Below are 8982 nucleotides of genomic sequence, written 5' to 3' on the forward strand. Positions count from 1 at the left end.
TTTTTTAATTATTTTTCTTCTATGTGTATGAGTGTATTGTCTGTAGGTGTGTAAATGCGTTCATGTCATGCAATGCCCATAGAGGTCAGAAGGAGGTGTCGGATCCACTGGAACTGGACAGTTGTTAGCCGCCATGTGGGTACTGGGAACCAAACCTGGGTCCTCTGCTAGAGCAGTTAGTGATCTTAACCGCTGAGCCCTGCCTTATGAAAGAGTTTTATTTGGGATTACAGTTCCAGGAGGTTAAGAGTCCATCATGGTATAGTGACATGGCAAGAGCAGGAAGTTGACAGCTCGCATATTAAATCACAAACACAAAACAGACAGCAAATGGGAAGTGGGGCCAGGCTATGAATTCTCAAAGCCTGCTCCCAGTGATATGCTTTCTCTAGCAAGGCTATACCTCCTAGAGATTCTATAACCTCCCCAAACACCATCCTCAGCTGGGGGCCAATGTGCAAATACAGCCTATGGGGCACATTCTCATTCAAACCATCACATGGAATAAGTTCAGTATGTCTGTGCCCAGGTACCCAGGCTTTTGCTAGACTGTGAACATTCATGCCCCTTAATCGTTGCTTCTTTACCCCAGCCACCTTGTCCCCACCACTCTCTGGCCCACTTTTTATCACTAAGGACTAATGGTAGTGGGTGTACCCATAGTCTCAGCTACTTGGGAAGCTGAGGCAGGTTTGCTTGAGCCCAGAGGTTTAAAGCCTCCTTGGACAATATATCAAAACCCTGACTCCAAAGAAAAATTATTAATGGACATTTTCTACAGTTCTGTACAAATGGACCCATCTGAGTCACTGAGGATGTCATGTGTAAGTGGCCTAATCCCTTTTGTCAGCAAGTGGAGCCCCATTGTGTGGTACACAGCAGTTGCTACTCTCTCACTGGGTCACATTTGGGTTGTCTCCAGCCTAGTGTTGTTAGAAATAAAGCTGCCATGAGCATCTGTGCAGACATCTGTGTGGACCTTCATTTCTGTTGGGTGGGGCCTGGGCATGGGATCGCTGGAACACAAGTTAGACACAGGCTCAGCTTTGTAAGAACTTGTGAAACTTTCCCAGAATGGTGGTACCAAGTTACATGCTCAGCCAACACATGTGAAAACTAGTTTGCTCTTCTTCCTGCTGAGCTGATCTTTATATTGTAGTTTTCAATCTTGTCAACTTGCTAAGAACACACAAGTTGTAGTGGACACAGAGTTGGCAGTTGGCCTTCTCATTCACAAGTAGGGAACATTCTGCTTTCTTCTCTCCAGTCTGGACCTTTGAACACTTACTTTTTTATACGATCTTACTATGTAGCCCAGGCTGGCTTCAAACGCAAAATCCTTCTGCCCTAGCTTCCTGCTGAGATCATAGGTATGTACCACAGCTGACTTGGATCTTTCCTGTGACCACTGCACTGATCAAGGACCACAGGGCTGAACAGAAGTAAAACCAGAATATGAACTCTAGTTCCTCATTTTAAGAGCATATATGTGCATATGTTCCACCTTTACATGCTTACACACATGAGGACACAACACACATGCTAAACAAGTAGACCCCTGGCCCTGGTAGATCATACCTACAATCCTAGCACTTGGGAGGTAGAAGCAGCATGATAAGGAATTCAAGGCCAACTTATGTGTGATGCTGACTGTAATTTTTTAAACTTTTGTTTTCTTTGGTAGCTTCCTTTTCCAAGCCAAGGAAGTTCTTTTCTGTTCCCAGTCTGGAGAGGAGCCATCTTGAGGGTTAGGAAGGGGTGCTGGACTCTGTCTTATGCTTTTCTGTGTCACTGTGGCCATCGCTTGGCTTTCCTGACCATTCTGCAGCTGTGGAGATACCCTACTTGACTGTGACATGGTGTCCTTTCAAAATTCTTGTATGTGACCAATTAGAAAGGAGCTGTTGTGTTCTGCCCATGGCAGAGACTGTGCTGTTCTGTAATTCTGGCTTTGGTACCAGGGGATATGTCCCAAATGGTCTAGAGGTGACATGGCCCACTCATCATCTCTACCATCATCTTCCTGCTCTGATTCCTGGTAGAGTTTCTCAGTAGAGCCATCTGGGCCTAGTGGGACTTGTTTGTTTGTTTGTTTGTTTATGGGGGGTGAGAGATGGGGTTGAGACAGGGTCTCCCTGTAGCCCCAGCTGGCCTGGAACTTGCTATGTAGACCAGGCTGGCCCTGAACTCACAGAGATCCACCTGCCTCTGCCTCTTGAGTATTGGGATTAAAGGCGTGTGCCACCATACCAGGCTTGTTGAAAAGTTTTTACCCCAAACTTCAAATTATTTAATAGACATGGGGCTGTTCAGGTTATCTATTTTTTTTCTGTCTTTTTTTTCTTTTGGTCTTTTTTGAGACAGGGTCTCCCTGTAGCCCCAGCTGTTCTGGGACTCACTATGTAGACCAGGCTGGCCTTGAACTCACAGAGATCCACCTGCCTCTGCCTCCTGAGTGCTGGGATTAAAGGCGTGCGCCACCACACCCAGCTTATTTTTGTTTGTTTGTTTTTTCTTGAGTGGCTTTTGGTGGTTTCTATCTTCCAGGAAATTTGCCCATTTTGTCTAAGTTGCCAAATTCACTGGCATAAAGCCGTCAGTGTGCTCTGCTATGAAGCTCTGCCATTCTTGCACTTGCAGCACTGCCTGCTAAACTGGGCCCTTCCTCTGTGCTTTCCTCCACATCCATTTGTAGATTTGTCAAGTTTACTGTCCTTTCCAAAGAATCAAGTTCTCTTTCACTGATTTTCTCTACAGCTTCTCTGTTTCTCTGTTTCTATTCTGCAGCCTTCCTTTGTGTGTGTGTGTGTGTGTGTGTGTGTGTGTGTGTGTGTGTCTGTTTGTGTTTTACAGGTTTCTATTTTATTTTTTATTTATTTATTTATATGTTTTGGTCTTTTGAGACAGGGTTTCCCTGTAGCCCCAGCTGACGTGGAACTTGCTATGTAGACCAGGCTGGCCTTGAACTCACAGAGATCTGCCTGCCTCTGCCTCCCGAGTGCTGGGATTAAAGGCATGCGCCACCATGCCCAGCTCTTTGTGTTTGTTTTTTTTTTACCATTGCCCTCCTCTGATTACTTGGGTTTCCACTCAGTGTATGTTCTTTGTTCCTTGTTTGTTTGTTTGTTTGTTTGAGACAGTGTCTCTCTATAGCCCCAGCTGGCCTAGGACTTATTATGTAGACTAGGCTGGCCTTGACTTCACAGAGACCTGCCTGCCTCTGCCTCCCTAGTGCTAAGGTGAAAGGCATGTGCCTGTTCCTTGTTTCCTGAGCTCATTAATTTGAAAGTCTTTTAAAATTGGTGTTGGGTGCTGAGCTCCCTCATACCATTTTCTTTTCTTCTTTTCTTCCTCCTTCCTTCCATTTTTCCTAGGCCAGTGTTCTACCACAGAGTGATTCCACCTCTGTTGTTGATTTCTGCAATAATTCCACTGGGGTCAGAGAATATGCTTTGAATGACTTGAATCCTTTTACATATATTGAGAGTTGTGGTCCACAAATAGTGAGTTCTGTAAATGTTAATTAGGCTGAGTTAATTGACTTTGACTGTGGCATCTCATCTTTGTAAGGAGTGTCACCTCAAGTCAACTTTTGGGAATGTTGAAATCTCGGTGTGTTACTGTGGATTTGTCCGTTTCTCTGCTTAGTTCTATTGACTTTTGCCCCAGAGATGTTTACCTGTTTCAGGGCATTATGTACTCTTCATGGCTGCCAGTTTATCTGTATGGAACAGCCCTGCTGACCTCTGGAAACATTGCTTGTTCTGCAATCCACTTTGACTAGTCTAGATTTCTTTTGACTAGTGTTAGCATTATGTATCTTTTCCCTTTTGTTTTTTAACCTGTTTGTATCTTTAAAGTAATTTTTCCAGATAACATTTAGCTGGTCTTGCTTAAAATTATTTTTATTTGTTTTATTTTATGTGTATGAATGTTTTGCCTTCATGTGAGTGCACTATGTGTGTACAATGCCCTCAGAGGCCAGAAGAGGGCATCACATGCCCTGGAACTGGAGTTCTGGATGGTTGTTAGCCACCACATGTGTACTGGGAACCAAAAACCTAGATCCTCTGCAAGAGCAGACAGTGCTCTTAACTGCTGAGCCATCTCTCCAGCCCCAGGTCTTCCCTTTTTACCCAGTCTGACACTCTGCATTTCATTTTGGAAGTTTAAAGTCCTTATGTTTAATTCATTGTTGCTATGGTTTCTCTGCCATCCTGTTGTCTTTTATTCTTTCATTTGTTCTTTCTTCTTTGGGATGTTTTTTTATTTTGGTCTTTTTGAAGCAGAGTCTCCCTGTAGCCCCAGCTGTCCTGGAACTCACAATGGAGACCAGGCTGGCCTTGAACTCACAGAGATCCGCCTGCCTCTGCCTCCCAAGTGCTGGGATTACCGGTGTGCACCACCATGCCCAGCTTCTCTGGGATGCTTTTTTTCCTCTTTGTCTCCTATGTTGTTCCATTAGGTGAAATTCTTTGATGCTTTAGAGGATTTATACTAAACTTGTTTTTTAGTTAGTTAGTTAGTTTGTTTTTTTAGATGCGTCCATGTTGCCCAGACCCCAGGGTGGCCTTGAACTCCTAGGGTCAAACCATTCTTCTGCCTCAGCTACTGGAGTATCCAGGACTACAGGGTATGTACCATCAAGTTCCACTTCCTGAAAAATGTTTTTAGCCTGTTACAGTCTAGCTTCACTAGCAACAAAGGGTTACAACATTATAGCTCCATTTTCTTCACACGCTTTGTTACACATTTTAACTTTTCCTATAAGCTGCTCAAAGCATTGTGATTTTTACTTTTTTTCGGTCTTTTTGAGACAGGGTCTCCCTGTAGCCCCAGCTGGCCTGGAACTCATTATGTAGACCAGGCTGGCCTTGAACTCACAGAGATCTGCCTGCCTCTGCCTCCTGAGTGCTGGGACTAAAAGCATGCGCCACCATGCCCAGCCTGTGATTTTTACTTTTAACAGTTCTTTCCTTCCTTTCTTTCTCGATCTCCCTCCCTCCCTGCCTCCCTCCCTCCACGGATTTCATTATGTAGCATCCCAGGCTAGCCTCAAACTTGTGATTCTTTCTACCTCAGCCTCCTGAGTGCTGGAAGTGCCGCCATGCCTAACTTAAATGGTTGACTTCTAAAGAGATTTAAATAAGACAAGTGTGCAGTTGTCACGGTGGTCTTTGTCCTGCGTAGATGCAGGTTTCTGACCACCATGTCTTCATCTGCCTGAAGGACACCCTTTAGCACTCCTTTAGAGCAGATCTGTTGGCGATTAATTAAAGAATTAAAGATTAATTCTTTCAGCTTCAGCTTCCTAATTTTGCCTTTGTTTTTAAAGGTTTTTTTTTTTTTTTTTCCTGGAAAAGAACACTAGTTTGATGTGTCCCTTTTCCTGGCATTAAAGGTGCTGTTCCTGTTTGTTGCTTGAAGCTGTTTTCCCACTGTCCTTTCCACACTAGCTTCACAGCGATGCTGTGATTTTCATCAAGTTTCCTGTGCTTAGATGTGTTGAGCCCTCTGCAGCCCTGGGTCTATGTTTGTCATCCACCCTGGAAAAGTTTTGGCAATTTTTCTAAGAGTATTTTTTTCTTTCCCCATCTTTTGTCCTCTCCTTGGGGACTCCAAATTCATTTGCATCTCTCCACTGGGGTATACTGCCCTTCACTAATGCCTTTCCCGTTCTGTCCAGTTGTGTACTGCTGTTTTCTTTGCACAGTTCTGTTGCAATCAAGTACTACAAATATCCATCATCTTCATTCCAAGCACTTAATTTTCATACCCAGAGACAGGATTTGAGACTACTTTTTCCCCATGCTTGTATGCAACATATCAGCCTTTCCTGTAGCCTCCCCGCCCCACTCCAGTCTCACTCTGTAGCCCAGGCTGATCTAGAACTTATTATCCTCCTGCCTCAGCCTCCTGAGTGCTGGAATGACCAGCACTGAGTATGCCACCACACCTGGCTTCCTGCAGTATGTGGAATATGGAAAATAGTCACAGAAAGCATGTGATGTTTCTACTTTCTAAGTCTGCCACCTGTCATTTCTGGTCAATTTTGAGGGACTAACACCCCCACCCTCTGGGCTACTATGTAATTTTCTGCTTCATTTCATGTTTGTATTGTACATCTAGAATTACACTGAGCATTTCCATTCTGGCATGTGCTTTAAGGATGTGAGTGGGTTAGTTGGAAGGCCTCTGGGTCTTGTTTTCACACATCATCAGGAGGGACTAGAACTGCCTGGTTTGGGTGGTTCTTCCCCTTAAGCTCTCCTCAGCTGAGGCAAACTCCCTTTCCTCCTTTAGGTGCTACCTCTTGAGCTTCTAGGCTGGAGTTGGGCTGTGGACACAGGTGTCAGATTGACCCAAAGTGGCCTTTGGCCCCTGCTATTTCCCATCCTTGTCTGCTCTGTAGTCTCCGAAGCCCAGGAACTCTTCTGTGCTGGGATGGGGTTCACTGCAGTCTCTGGAACTCTATGGATTTTGTCCTCTTGCCCTCCACCCGCTTCTCGCTTGAACGCTGGCTGGGGTGAGGACAGTCCTTGGGAGTCCGCGCTCAAGAATTACTGTCGTTGTTGCATGTTCCAGGTCTTCAGTGACTTTCATATATTTGTCATCGTTATTGTTTCAGGTGAGGGTACGAATCTTGTCCTTACTGCTTCTCAGTTCTCTGCGGGTCTTTGGAAGCATCTGTACTTTTCTCCTCAGTCACTGCACCTGCTGAGTGGCCATCTTCACAGAGGGACTAGCTGTTTACCTTGCTCATCCACATTTTCAGCCTTTCACAGGATGAGGGCAGCAAGAGAGAATTAGGACTTACGGGGGTTTACCTGTGCGAGCAGATGCGGCACGGAAACTTGTGTAAACCACACAGTGACGTTATGGAGTCGGATTGCAGAAGGGACAAGAAGCACACGAAATAAGCAACCGCTTGAGTTTCACTTTTAAAGGGTTGTACTTAGACGCTCTGGTTTCGGATTCCAAAGCGCAATGAGGCGCGCCGAGCCTGGTTCCAGAGCGGTGAGGGCTGTAGGCGGTTTCCGGACCGCAGGGGTGGGCGCCCTGTGGATCCCAGCAGGACGTGGTGGGGTGGGGCTTGCAGGTTCCCTCGGGAGCCATTGGACTCTTCGCCTCCGCTAGGGGGCAGCGCGTTCCTGCGCTGGAAGGGGGCGCAGGAGGAGCGCCTGGGCGGGGCACCGGGAACAGGTGCAGGGGGCCGTGGCGGCAGGGGACAGAAAGGGTAGGAGGCTGCAGGCTGGAGGTGGAGACCAGGGCCTGGTGGCCCGGAAGGGGAGGTGGGGACAGGAAGAGGTGCCTCCCCATTCTGGCACACCTGCCCCCATACCTATGCCTATGGTCAAGTCTCCTCACCCACCTGTGGCCTCCTCCCCACTGCCCATCTTTCCTTGGCCCCCTAGGTTCACCTCCTGCTTTTGACCTCCCTACACTTTAAAGCCACCTTGACACACCTGCCCTTGGCAGCCACACACCTTGTGGAGCTCTTCACGCCTCCATGGAGGCTCCTCACAGAACTTTCTGCGGAGTCGGCCTAGTCACATTAGCCAGGATTCTATCCATCTGTCGGTTTTGTTCTGAATACTGTCTGTGACCTCGGTGCCTGCCCAAGACCTCAAGTGGTCCAGAGGAGGGGTCTGAGGGCTACTTCTGAGACAGGATCTTGGAGGTGAGAGGACTACTGGAGCGGGTGGGGGGTGTTCCTGGCCTTCTCCAGGGAGTAGAGCAGGTGCAATGGGCTCACCTCCACCGGCCCACCAGGAGCCCACACTGGCCCAGAGACAGGATCTCTGGGAACAGTGCAGGGCTTCCCCAGTTTCATTTTCCCCTGGAAGAAAGGAGCTTCCAGGAGAGGTGGTTCCGATCAGGGCCCTTGAAGTCAGAATATAGCAGTGGTCACTTGGGAATGGAGAGGCGGAGGGGGTGGGGCATAGCATAGCCCCCAGGCTTCCAGGTCCTCAAAAGTTATGGATTTTGTGTTGAGGAAATCGGGGAAGACACCGTGTGATGAATCCTGACTCTAGCGAATGAGGGTGGGCGGGAAGCTGTAGGGTGACTGGTGGGGTCACTCAGGCTAGAGCATGCAGGGGGCGGGTCAGAGAGCTGCTGCTGAAGGGAGCTGGGGAAACCGGTGTTCAGATGGTTTGTTGTGCACCAAGTCGTCATGGGTAAGCCTTCTCTGTGACTGAATGGGTGCAGGGGACAGAAAGACACCTGCCAAGTGACAACACAAAAGGGGGTGTTGTCTGTTATTACCATGTCCTGAGATTACTATCACATAGCAGATGAGATGCGGAGAAGCCTCCAGGTGGTATCTGCCCTCCTAAGGTCACTAGGCAAAGATAGATGCCCAAGATAGGGCCTCTTTGAACACCAGCATCGGAGACCTGCCTCCGCCCGGAACTAGAGCAATTTAAGGGCCTCTTTGCTCACAACAGCTCCTGGGGGCTCGGACCTCAAAACCGGGGAGTGTTCTGAGAACATCCAGTTCTCTTCCGTGCGGCTAAGGAGACGGTCCACGCTAGGACCTGGGCTGGAAACAGGGCAGTCTGGGTCAGCCCTGGGGGCCAGAGGAACTCAGAGCCGCTGGGTGGTGCAGGCATGGGGTGGGCTCCGGGACCACCAGCAGGTCTCGCTGCTAGCAAGGCCGCACGCGCCCAGAGTACAGGGGGCGCGGCGGAGCGGGCGGGGGCGCGTTGGGGCGGGGCGGACCGGGCGCGCTCCGGGGAGCTGACCTCCTGCAGGACTGCCGCAGCGGGAGGGTTAAGTCGCGAGCCCGGCGAGCACGTGCGCCGATTGGAGCAAAGTTTCGGTGCGGGGCGGGGCGCAGGACGGTCCGGGGCGCGCGGATTGGCCGGAAGTTGTGCGGGGCGGAGCGCACGGCTGCTCGGCGCTCGCTCCGGGAGAGTTGACAAAGCCCGGCAGGGAAGGACGCCTCGCGGCGCGGCGCCCCGGGCCCCTCGCCCCGCC

The sequence above is a fragment of the Nannospalax galili genome, unplaced genomic scaffold (genome assembly GCF_000622305.1).
Source record: "Nannospalax galili isolate Female #2095 unplaced genomic scaffold, S.galili_v1.0 scaffold101, whole genome shotgun sequence".
Taxonomy (NCBI): Eukaryota; Metazoa; Chordata; class Mammalia; order Rodentia; family Spalacidae; genus Nannospalax; species Nannospalax galili.